Source organism: Leptinotarsa decemlineata, unplaced genomic scaffold (assembly GCF_025532065.1).
Source record: "Leptinotarsa decemlineata unplaced genomic scaffold, Ldec_3_MD MMD2_P_RNA_scaffold_6, whole genome shotgun sequence".
Taxonomy (NCBI): domain Eukaryota; kingdom Metazoa; phylum Arthropoda; class Insecta; order Coleoptera; family Chrysomelidae; genus Leptinotarsa; species Leptinotarsa decemlineata.
Genome location: NW_027412533.1, coordinates 8,567,021 through 8,579,082, shown reverse-complemented (window position 1 = coordinate 8,579,082; position 12,062 = coordinate 8,567,021). Strand labels below are relative to the sequence as shown.

At 35.9% G+C, this 12,062-nt stretch overlaps 1 long non-coding RNA gene across 1 annotated transcript; it reads right to left on the bottom strand.

Annotated features, from left to right (window-relative positions):
* Positions 1–11,157: 11,157 nt before the first annotated feature.
* On the bottom strand, positions 11,158–11,810 carry LOC141480109 (uncharacterized). Its single transcript, XR_012464165.1, has 2 exons — positions 11,533–11,810; positions 11,158–11,424 (listed from the first exon to the last, which is right to left on the bottom strand). It is a non-coding gene; the product is annotated as an uncharacterized lncRNA (long non-coding RNA).
* Between the last annotated feature and the right edge of the window lie 252 nt (positions 11,811–12,062).

The window sequence follows — 12,062 nt, the reverse complement described above, 5'->3', positions numbered from 1 at the left end:
GAACTGTAATGTATGTTTGAAGGTGGTTGACGATGTTTCGTGGTGTATTTCATCAGTTTGGACTTCCATTGTCTAATATATTATGAATTGATTTGAAATCCCTGACAAAAAAAATAACCGAAAATAACAATTTTAATAAAAAAAAACTGAAATTACAAAGAAATAACATACAAGCAACAACAAATTAAATTGAAATGATAAAAGAAGCTGGAAATTTGAAAATTAACAAAAAATGAAAATTAAAAGCTTCCCAACCATGTTACGTCACGACGTTTTGTTTGTTAGTATCCACTATCATCTTCGGGTGATGACTGGACTTATTTCTTCGAGAGATGACTATTTATACGTCATTCGAGTGCTTCCACCTATCCCCTCTTCCCTTGCCTGATATGATAAAACATGATTTTTGAAATCCCAATGAAATAGAAAAAATCAGCTGAAAATTACCAATTTTATTAAACAAGAAGAAAGCTGAGATTACAATGAAATACAATACAAGCAACAATTGAAAATTTAACAATCAACAAGAAATGAAAATTATAAGATTGAAAGCTACTTTTTTACGACGTTTCAATTGTTAGTATCTACAATCGTCTTCGGATGATGACTAGACTACTAGACTTATTTCTCCGAGATCTGACTATTTATAGGTCATCCGAGTGATTTCATCTATCCCCTCTTACGTCTTTCCGCTTCATTAGTTTTAGCGGGGAATGACCGTTTGGCGGGAGTTGGTCGTTTTTCGATTGATTAGAGGTTTCCGTATGTTACGTATCTCTACGCGAGCTTGACTGAATGCGTTGTTAGACAACATATACGCGGCCACAACCAGTACTTATACTTCCCTACATCAGAGGATTATCGGAAAGGATGAGAAGGACTGGGTCCAAGTATAACATCAGGACCTGCTTCAGATCTGGGAATACTATCCTTAGCAGCCTCACAAAAACCAGGCCACCAAACGCGGACTGCGATTTTAGAATTGCATTTTTCGAATACCCTGCGAGTGCGGAGAATCATACATCGGTGAAACTAAGAGGCGAATGAAAGTTCGCATTGCTGAGCACAAGAAAAACACACAACGAGGAGAAACCAGCAAATTCGAAACAGCAGAGCATGTTTGGACTCATCAACATAACATCAAGTGGACTCAAGCTGAAATCAGCCACAAAGAGGAACAATGGTTCAGAAGAAAATTCAAAGAAGCCGTGTATATGTTGTCCCACAAAGCATTTAGTCAAGCTAGCGTAGAGATACGTAACATATGGAAACCTCCAATCAAGTGAAAAACGACCATCTTCCGCCAAATGGTTATCTCCTGCCAAAACCAATGAAGCGGAGAGAGGGAAGAGGGGATAGGTGAAAGCACTCGAATGACCTATAAATAGTCAGATTTCGAAGTCCACTTATCACCCGAAGACGATTGTAGATACTAATAATCGAAACGTCGTGTAGTACCTTTCAATTTTAATTTCTTGTTATTATATTCTTAATTTTTAGCTCGTATCAATAGTTACATTTTTTTTTGGTTGTTGCTTGTATGTTATTTCATTGTAATGTTTTTTCCTTAATAAAATTGTTATTCGTCAGCAAATTTTTTCAATTTTTCACCGATTCTTTCATGGATTTCAAATCAACTCAAATCATATTAGACAATGGAAGTCAAAATTAATGAAATGCTTTCCTTTTGATTGGATATACTCAGCACAGTAAATCTTTCAAAACAAAATATTATATTCTGCAATTCAAGCTTCCCTAATTCCTATGACCTCTTTGCTGGAAGAAATTTTTCTTATTTCGAGAAAAGAGGTGTTGACTTTCTACTTCTCCGTCTTTATACAAAAAAAAATTGAGAAGTTGAAAGCCAAATCCTTTCTATCCCAGAAAGTGATCATTTCCGAAGGTATACCCCTTACAACTCAGAATTCTTTTAATTTTCATTTTTCAATTTTTGTTAATATTTTTTCAATTTTTAATTTTCAGCTTTCATTAATATTTCAATTTTTAATTTTTTTGGTTGTTGCTTATATGTTATTTTTTTGTAATTTCAGTTTTTTGTTTAATGAAATTGTTATTTTCGGTTACTCTTTTCAATTTATTTTCAGGAATTTCAAATCAATTTATATTATATTAGACAACGGAAGTCCGAACTGATGAAAAACTATCAAGTTGTTTCTCATATGACGAATTCACTTTGCCAGCATTCTTTCATGTATATAGCACCGAAAGCTCACAATCGTTTAGCTGAAGATATAAAACAATTTAACTCCTATTCATTGTTCTGCAAATAATTGAAAACAATTCATTCGAAATCCTCTGAGATCATCTGTGAATGATATAACTGAAGGAAGATAATGAAAGTAACAGTGTCATATTTTTAATTATCTTATCCTAGCTTGGCGTTAACATAAGTGATATAATTCCAGGAATAACTCATTTAAAATCTGTTGTATTTATGTAGCCACTCATGGCTCACACGCAATGATTTTTTTATCTATGAATACATCTTTTCTTACTCGTTTCCTGATCTAGAGTAAGAAAGCGATACTTGTGCCCAGTTTGAGTAACTTGCTCTTGATTTACGGAGGCAAGAACGCAGGTTGGTTCTTGATTTTTTTTATAAATTCAATTTTGAGTGCTGAGAAAGGTCACCAAATTGAAAGCTTTTACTCGTACGTCATCTACAGAAATATACATTAATACCTACTGTACCCTTTTTCATTACTTGTCACTGTAGATCAACTCAATTCCACCTTCAAAATTGCCAATAAAACAAGGATTACGGTTTACTGGATAGTTTCAATAGGGATTTGCATCCCTACCTTCGGAATAATCAGAGTATCAAAATTCTTGAATTTTCTACTCATTGCAATGATTGCGTCAATAGGAAATATAAAAATGTATAGGATTCAATGTCTGATGTCTATTGAAACGCCATTGATGAAAAACTGTCTTTATTTTTGCGTTCAATAGAGAAATGCACAACATCAAGTACAAAAAAAGCATACCATCGATATTATACACAGGATCGTACCTACTGTATATATGACATTTCCCTTGTTGAACAAATTTCCCTATACGAAATAAAACGAGCACATAACATATAGTACCGAAACTGATATAAATATAAATCTGTGAAGAACTGACTGTAATATTAAATGAACGTAATGCATATGAACAAGCAATAATAAATGAAGTAACATGAATAAACATGAACAGGTAATACGATAATACCCTAGCTGTTATAATGAATTCTACAAGGAATTTTCACTTCCCTACCTACCACTTCTTGTAGTGGTGGGTACAAACACAATATCTTCATTGCTTTTATGCGTATCTTGAATTTGCTCATTAGCGATTGAATCTTTATTATTATTCAATTCAATCCAAATATACTTTATTGTCTGAAGAATAAATTATTGACAAAGCCTTGTGCGGAATATAAATAACATATGAATGAAATCACAAAAGTAAAATCACTAAAAGTAAGTCATAACATGAACTGATGTAAATAATAATAACCTAATACAAGCGTTCAGGATATAAGAATATGCTCAATAAAATTGAAGAAATCAATTTAAACTATCGTATGAATCGTGTGAATCAAATCAATAAAATACCGTAGATATTACAGTTAGTCTACTCAATTGAAATTATCATCCTAGAATTCTGATAAGCTATAATAAGTTCTCACAGAAAGCAAATCTTTCAACTCTTTCTTAAGAGCTCTAAGGTGATTTATGGTTCTTATAGATTGAGGAAGGTGATTGAACATTTTGAGACCGTTGTAAATGATGGAATTGAAGAAGGCAGCGGTAATTTGAAGCTGAATCTTTGCCTGGTTTGATACATTGGTTCGTCCAAGTGGATTCAATGGAGATTTCAGTATCATTGAAATCCTCAACTGCATCATCACAGTTATGATGAACAGGATATTTGTTAATGTATTGATCATTTCTAGACAATAAACTACCATAATCGAATTTAATATTGTAAGATCGTGGTCAAATTTCTGATTTAGAAACTATAACACTTTTTTCACATTTTTTGTCATCTGGTTTCCTTTCAACTAAAACAGTTTCGTTATTTTTGAGAGTATGCCTATTAGGTTTAGTTTTTCTATTGTGAAATTGCTTCTGTTGATATTGCCCCTTTTCAGAGTTAGTTTGATTTCTGTTTTGGCAGGCCTGAGACGGAAATATATGTCTGAGTTGTTGCCTGGACATCAGAATTTTTGTAGTAGGCTCCAAATTACTTTCAATTGAAATAAATGAAGTCAAATGTCTGCATAATTTTTTTGGGTATTGGTTAATGATTTGGATACATAGATGCACGGCAAATCATTTTGAAGTAAAATCGCGCCAACTCCGTCTTTTGAAGAATCTGCTAAAATAGTAATAAGCTTTTCCGAATCATAATATTGCAACATTAGCAATTACCATGTACTGATTCCCAACACCCGGAAGTGTCTTTTTTCAGCAACTGTCTCAACGGAGCAGTAATGCTTGATAAATGGTCGATGAATTTGCTCACATAGATTATCATACCCAGAATACGCTGTGAATAGCTTTCATTCCTAGGAAGAGGCATTTCCGTGATTGCTTTGACTTTAGAATCATCAGGCTTATAGCCAGATTGCGAAATTTTATGCCTCATATAAACGATTCCAGTTGAACAGAATTTACATTTATTTTCATGGAACTCACCATTGTTTTGCTTTGCGATTCGCAATACATCTTCCAAGCAGTCATCATGTTATTCTTTGGTACTGCCCCATATCAAAATATCTCCACCCCCGGTATATCAGAAATAGCTTTGAATCTTTTTCGAAAAACATCAGGAAAACAGTTGATGCCAAACAGTAATCTCAATAAATATAGTTTGAAAAACTAAGAAACACGCTTTCGAAGAACATCGAACTAAAAAGTTGAAATAAGTTTTTTTAAATACGCTTAAAACAACAATGAACGAAAAATACAAGTATTACTGTGAAAAAAGCGACGGGCGCTTGATATACAAAAAAATATTATAAAAAAGCGCCTACGCTCTTTTTACAATTAAAAAAAAAATAACTTTTCAGTTCGACGTTCTTTAAAAGCGTGTTTTTCAGTTTTTTAAACTATATTAATTTTTAATTTTTTAGTTTCGTATGCTATTAACTCGTTTTTCTTAATCTTTTAAAACTATATTTATTTTATCCAAACTTTGGGATTAATCAGGCGTATTTTGTTTAGGAAAATGACCATTGATATTTTTTGATTCCGGAGAGGTAGCCTAAAAATCAGCTACCAAGCCCAAGGCAACACAAAGGAGGGTTACAAATAAGGCAGCAGGCGCGTGTTGATGAAAAAAATCTTTTGTCAAGTGAGGAAATACATGTAAAGTGAGTTCGAATTATATCAAGGAGGTTACGTACAGCGCCATCTGCCCGCGAATAGATCAAGCAAGGAGAGTTACAAACGAAAATACAAACATTCATACAGGTGAAGCTTATAAAAGCGTGTTAATAAAAAACGGTATTTGTTAAAAGGTGTAGCAGAAGTAAATATATTCAAACTCTCATTATCTAGAGCAATTCTCCAAAATCCTGTTATGGCATTTTTTAATTTAGCACTGATTTCTTCGAAAGGTGGTAATGGATAATGTTCTCTACGAACATGTTTATTAAGCTGAACAGGATCGAGGCAAATTCTCAAAGAGCTATCTGTTTTTGCGACTAGTAATGTCGGATTGACCCATTCTGTGGGATAGTCTACTTAAGAGATGAATCCATGCGACTCCATCTCCTCCAAACAGCCCTTGAAATTAGGTATGAGAGGAAACGAAATTTTTCGTGCTGAGCAGATTTTAGCTACGGCATCTGATTTCAGTTGAATGTAAAAAGGTTTATCAAAGCAACCAACTCCTTGAAAAATGTCTCCGTATTTTTTTAAGACATTAGCACAATCAACAGAATCAATATTTTTGATAATTCGATACAACTATCAAATCCTAAAATAGCAGGAGAGTCTATATCTACTATGAAAAAATCTAACCAGCAAACATTATTTTTATAATAACAATGTAAGCGACATTCGCCAATCACAAGTATAGTAGTATTTGAATAATTTTTTAGCCTAACATCCGATCTCTTTATAGTTTTTTCATCTACATTCGAAGAGATTTTTTTCTGGGAATAAAATTAATCACCCCTTCAATTCAGATTTTTTTATATTGATGACATTTGTCATTGCACCAGTATTTAATTTGAAGACAACATTTTTAACTTGATTAATAACCATTTCTATGTGCCATTGTTTTTGGTAATTTTTTTCGAAAAATTCATTCACCATCCCTATAAAGACAATTCGAATTTAAATCGTCATATTCATGGACAGTTCCATATTCACCTTCTGTATCATTATGAAACTCAATGGAGTGTACTATTCTTTTCCTACACATTTTTTGAAAATGATTGAAGTTCCTACATATATTACATTGCTTACCGAAAGCTGGACATTTTCTTACTGGATTTGGTATCCTACATTTGGAGCAACTGATTTACTGTAGCGAAAACTGCTTTAGTCCCTCTTCTGAAAATTTTTCAATTTATTCACATTCCATTATTTACAGAATCAACATGTTATAATTTGAAAATGTTACATTCCACTTCTACTTACTAGCCTTAAATCATTTTTACAATGTAAAATGTATAATAGTCACGTAAATCTAATAATCAAAATATTATAAGCTATTTAAATTTGATTTCACAATATTGTCTTATCTAGTAGTCTTAAATTAATTTTACAATGTCTGTATCCTTATATCATAGTCAGGTAGATCTAATAATTAAAATATTATGAGCTATATAAAATTAATTTCATAACATTGCCTCATCTACTACTCCTAAATCATTTTCACAATGTGTCCTTATGTAATAGTCAGGTGAATCTAATAATTAATATATTATTTCAACATGCTTTATAGTATATTAGTAGGTGTAGAAATAAGTAAACATAATACCATCATGAATTACTATGATGGACCAATACCTAGTAGTATATTATACAGTGCTTGTCAAAAGTCCCCTCCCCCCCTCGTATCTTTGGAACGGGTATACTTATAATAATGAAATTTGGAGGGTGAAAATAAACGGATGTAGGCTTCTTAACTGGTCATAACAGGTGACGCAATAGTCATAAATGACGTCACAAGGCCACTGTGACCAAAAATTTTAAATGGGACCCTATGGCAAGTGACAGCTCGTTTGAAAGGTATTGAAAATACCTATTCAGTCATACCAATTTCGTTTGGGTTTCGGCTGATTTTGATTGATAAATTGAAGAAATACGAAAATTATTGTTTCGCATTCAATTAATAAAGATTTTAAAGTACGCCTCTGGTTCATTGTCAAAAAGGTTGACGTGTTTGAATTATCTACTTGTCAAAAGTGTTTATACCTTGAAAATTTACCTAAGCTATTGTTTAACGAGACGTTTAAGTGTTTACATAGGCAAAATGGTACGTACTGTAGCCGACAAAGTAGCAGCTATCTTAATAATTGGTGAATGTAGAAACAATTTCCATGCAGCGGAACGACTGTTTAATGAGAGGTACCCCGATCGCCCTATATCGAGGGTTTATTTGAGGGAGCTTCTTCGGAAGTTTGAAGCATCAGGTAGTGTTCAAGATGCCAAACGATCTGGTCGACCAACAATTAGTGATGACAAAAAAATTGACATACTTGGAGAAATGGTAGTGAACCCTACTTCTTCCACAGCCCAAGTTGCGTCTATCTGTGAAGTCAGTCAAAGGACAGTACATAGGGTGTTGGCTAAAAACAAATTTCATCCATACAAATTAAAAATGGTGCACCAACTTTCAGATGATGACCCCGACCGAAGACTAGAATTCTGTGAAACTATGTCCGATAAAATGAACCAACAACCAGGCTACATACAGACAATTTGTTTTAGTGACGAAAGTACTTTCTTTCTCAATGGAAATGTTAACACTCAAAATGTGAGGTATTGGAGTGACACAAATCCTCACATCTTTCGTGAAAAACATACTCAATTTCCAGAAAAAGTAAATGTTTGGGCAGGTATTTTGGTAAACCACATAGTTGGGCCTCTTTTTCTCAATGCTAACTTAACCGGTGAATTGTATCTGGAGATGTTACAAACTGATATTGAGGCGTTAATTCTTGAAATTCTAGAAGATAATCCAGATGAATTCGACAACTTGGAAATAACGTTTCAACAAGATGGTGCTCCTGCACACTATTACGGTGCAGTAAGACGTTACCTAGATGAAGAATATCGTGGTAGATGGATTGGACGACGAGGTTCGATCGAATGGCCTGCTCGGTCACCGAACCTTACACCATTAGATTTTTTTCTATGGGGGTACTTGAAATCTAAGGTTTACGCTACTGCACCTGACAGTATTGCCATTCTGAAACAACGAATTGTTGAAGAATGTAGGGCAATTTCCGCTGACACACTGGGACGAGTACGACAAGAGTTTAGCAATAGGATGCATTACTGCCAGGAAGTAGATGGAGCACATTTTGAACACTTATTATAAGAACTGGTTCTTAAATCTTTATTAATTAAATGCGAAACTATAATTTTCGTATTTCTTCAATTTATCAATCAAAATCAGCCGAAACCCAAACAAAATTGGTATGACTGAATAGGTATTTTCAATACCTTTCAAACGAGCTATCACTTGCCATAGGGTCCCATTTAAAATTTTTGGTCACAGTGGCCTTGTGACGTCATTTATGACTATTGCATCACCTGTTATGACCAGTTAAGAAGCCTACATCCGTTTATTTCCACACTCCAAATTTCATTATTATAAGTATACCCGTTCAAAAGATACGAGGGGGGGAGGGGACTTTTGACTAGCACTGTACAGATTGTTGGAATAATATTTCAATTATTAGGTTTACTTGACTATTACATAGAGACACATTGTAAAATTAATTGAGGGCTGGTATAAAAGGCAATATTGTGAAATTATTTCAAGACACTTAAGATGCAAGTACTCAAAACAGGTATCTGTGGTATGAATAAGGATAACTTTGTAAGTATGATTAGTTCGATCTTCCTTCCGGAGATGATTACTTGGTGATCGAAACACGTGTCGAGGTATTAAAATAACGGTTTGGTGTTCCAAACGGTGCGTCATAAGTGGTATCAGTTGTTCAATGCATCTCACTATGTCGTCGGGTATAGAGGTTACGATTATATTGTATCGAGTCCTGCGTTATACATCTATCAATGAGCAGGTTCTCTTTACATCCAGCGATACCTCTCTTCGACCCTCTCTGCTCATATATCCGTCCGAACACTCGGTCAACTGCGGTAGTATTCGTGTGTATAAGATGCATGTGAACAACTTATAACAAGAATTCAAGCACGTTATCGATCTGTAATTCTCAGGAATCGACAAATTTTTGCTTCTGGGGATAAAAACGGTCCGCCCCTCGACAAACCAATCCGGAATCGGCTGCTCTCCGTCCAGCCATGAGTTGAAAATTCTGGCCAGATGGCGGTGTGTGCTTGGTAGTTTTTTCCACCAATAAGTGTTCAGCCCATCTGGGCCTGGAGCAGCAAAGTTCTTGGAACCCACAAGAGCTCTTCGAACGTCATCCGGGGTTATCGAGTTGAGCAGTTCATTGAGCTTAGGCTGTCGAAGCTGTCTGTTGAAAGCTTCGAACTGCACTAGGGCTGGAGTGTCTAAGTTGAGTGACTGCGGGTGTTCATAGACATCCTTCCAGAAGGATTCCACCTGATCAGCGGTCGGCGGATTATCCACAACACGTGGAGGCTCTTGGAATGAGCGAGAAGGTTTCTCGCGGAACCTAAGGTTTTCCGCGATACTTCTCGCTCGCCTCACAAGTGACTTCTTAGCAGCTACTGGCATTCGTATCCAATCAAGGCAGTATTGTTTGGTGGTCAGCAGCACGCCTTGACTTGGAGTGTGATGGATACGTCGTAGATTGGCGGCTATTCGCCGCACTGTGGGCGTGAAGGACCTGTTGGCCGCTCTGTAATCCATCATACATTGAATACGAGACGCGTGTTGTCTCGCTGACGTGATCTTAGCGTCCATCTTGTGTACACGCCATTTAATCTTCCGAACCGCAAGGCTGGGGTTCCGTCCTTCCGATTCGGAAAGAGACTGGACGACGCTATACAAGGCGGTTTTGATTTTCCACATGTCAGCCTCTTCTGTTAGGACACTATGAACCTCCGCATCTAAATAAGCCAGTTCTTGTGGCTTCAGGGAAGTAATTCTGTGGAGCACCCTGCGTGTTCTAATTGACTCCATTGGTGGCATGATGCGAGTCTCCTCCCCAGCCGTGCCAACGGATGGTAGAACTGTTACTTCCACCACTGGCTGGGGAGGAGCTATATAGCCCTGCCGCCGAAGATAGGATACGTAATCCCTAAGATTTTGGACGGAAAAGGTGGCATGCTCCGGATGTGTTTCACACCACAGAGTATGAAATTTCGCCAAGTACCCTCTTCGTGCGGGCTCACTACTCTCGTAGCAATGCATAAGGCTATCTCTTATCGCATGCGTCCACTCAAAGCGTCTGTTGTCATTGCCAGGGTTGTCATCGGTGGGCAAATCATCATTATGGGCCCCACCACCTTGCCTCTGACCCCTCTGAGCGGGTCGATTGTGGGGGTCCCTTCCTCGATTGCTAGAAACCAAGTGTTGGGTCCACAGGGTGGTTAGCCAAATGGATCCACGGCCGGCAACGGAGGGTGAAAAGTTTTCTCCTTCCCGTTGCGCCTGGGCTGCCTGTCCGGTTTTGCACCAGTTGCTCGGGTAAGTGATGGCGCAACTCACCAAAGGCCAATGGTGTTAGTGGTCATCCCTGCTTATTATTATTATCATTAGTATTTGTGTTGTAAATCATTAATAACGTGTTAGGAGCCCAATAATCACAGTTATGAAAATTAACTTTAAGAAAATGTGAACTGTATCGGGAAACATGAATCCATCAAGAAATCACCATTTCCTATAATCCGTTTTTGATTTCAATAAATGATATGAAATTTTGTTTCAGTGTAAGTTCAGTTATATATTTTGTAACGGGATAATTATCTACTTAAAAATATATAGTTCAAAATATTGATAATGAAATCAACTTCATGAGAAAAAAAATATATTATTCCGTATTCATATAAAATAAACATTTTACATTCAACAATTACAACATTATTGGACATATCCCCCGGACATCATGATTTTCCGCGCCACTGGATGAATGTCAAAAATTAGGTGAGCCCATTATTTGTTTGGAATATATTCTTTCGTTTCGTATAGCCTTTCGTTATAGGATAAATTTGAGGTTGTAAGGATACAGGGAGCAGTTGACATAATTTGAGCTAGATTGTCCTCGGTTTTCGATGTGGATACCTGAAAGTAAATAACACTTCAAAATACATGTCTTACCAAGCCCAAATAACTAACTCTTACGGAAATAACTTTCCTTCTAATTGAAAATAACTATATTATTGTACCCACCTGTTAGCTGACCGTCCAGTTGTAGTTTAGTTCCATAATCCTTCAGATTGTTTTCGTTGTACCATTTAGGTTAGCTTATTAGTGGTTCTGTTGACCCAGTTTCAGAAAATAAGATTCATCAAGTTAGATTATTAGTCGCGATCTGTGAAACAGTTGTCATCATAGGGCTCGTAAGACAACGTTTCTCTGTTCGCTGATGGAGGGCGCGAGAGGTACCGTTTCACGATTATTTATAAAAATTCATGTCAAGACGTGTCGAAAAGGAAATTATTTTTACTGTTTTTTGATTATTATATCAAATTGAATTCGTACTAAGTGTAGGTGAATAATTGACAGCTTGTTTAAATTAAACAATAGTGAACAAACATTATCAATCATCTTTCGCCATCTATGGGTCAGAGGGACTTAGAGGTTTTGTAATGGTAAATATACCTAAAAATTTTAGATGTCGATAGGTTTCAAATTATTGCCCTTTCTGTTTCACACACCTTTTCCGATAATTCAGTGATTTAACTTACCGACTTGGAAAT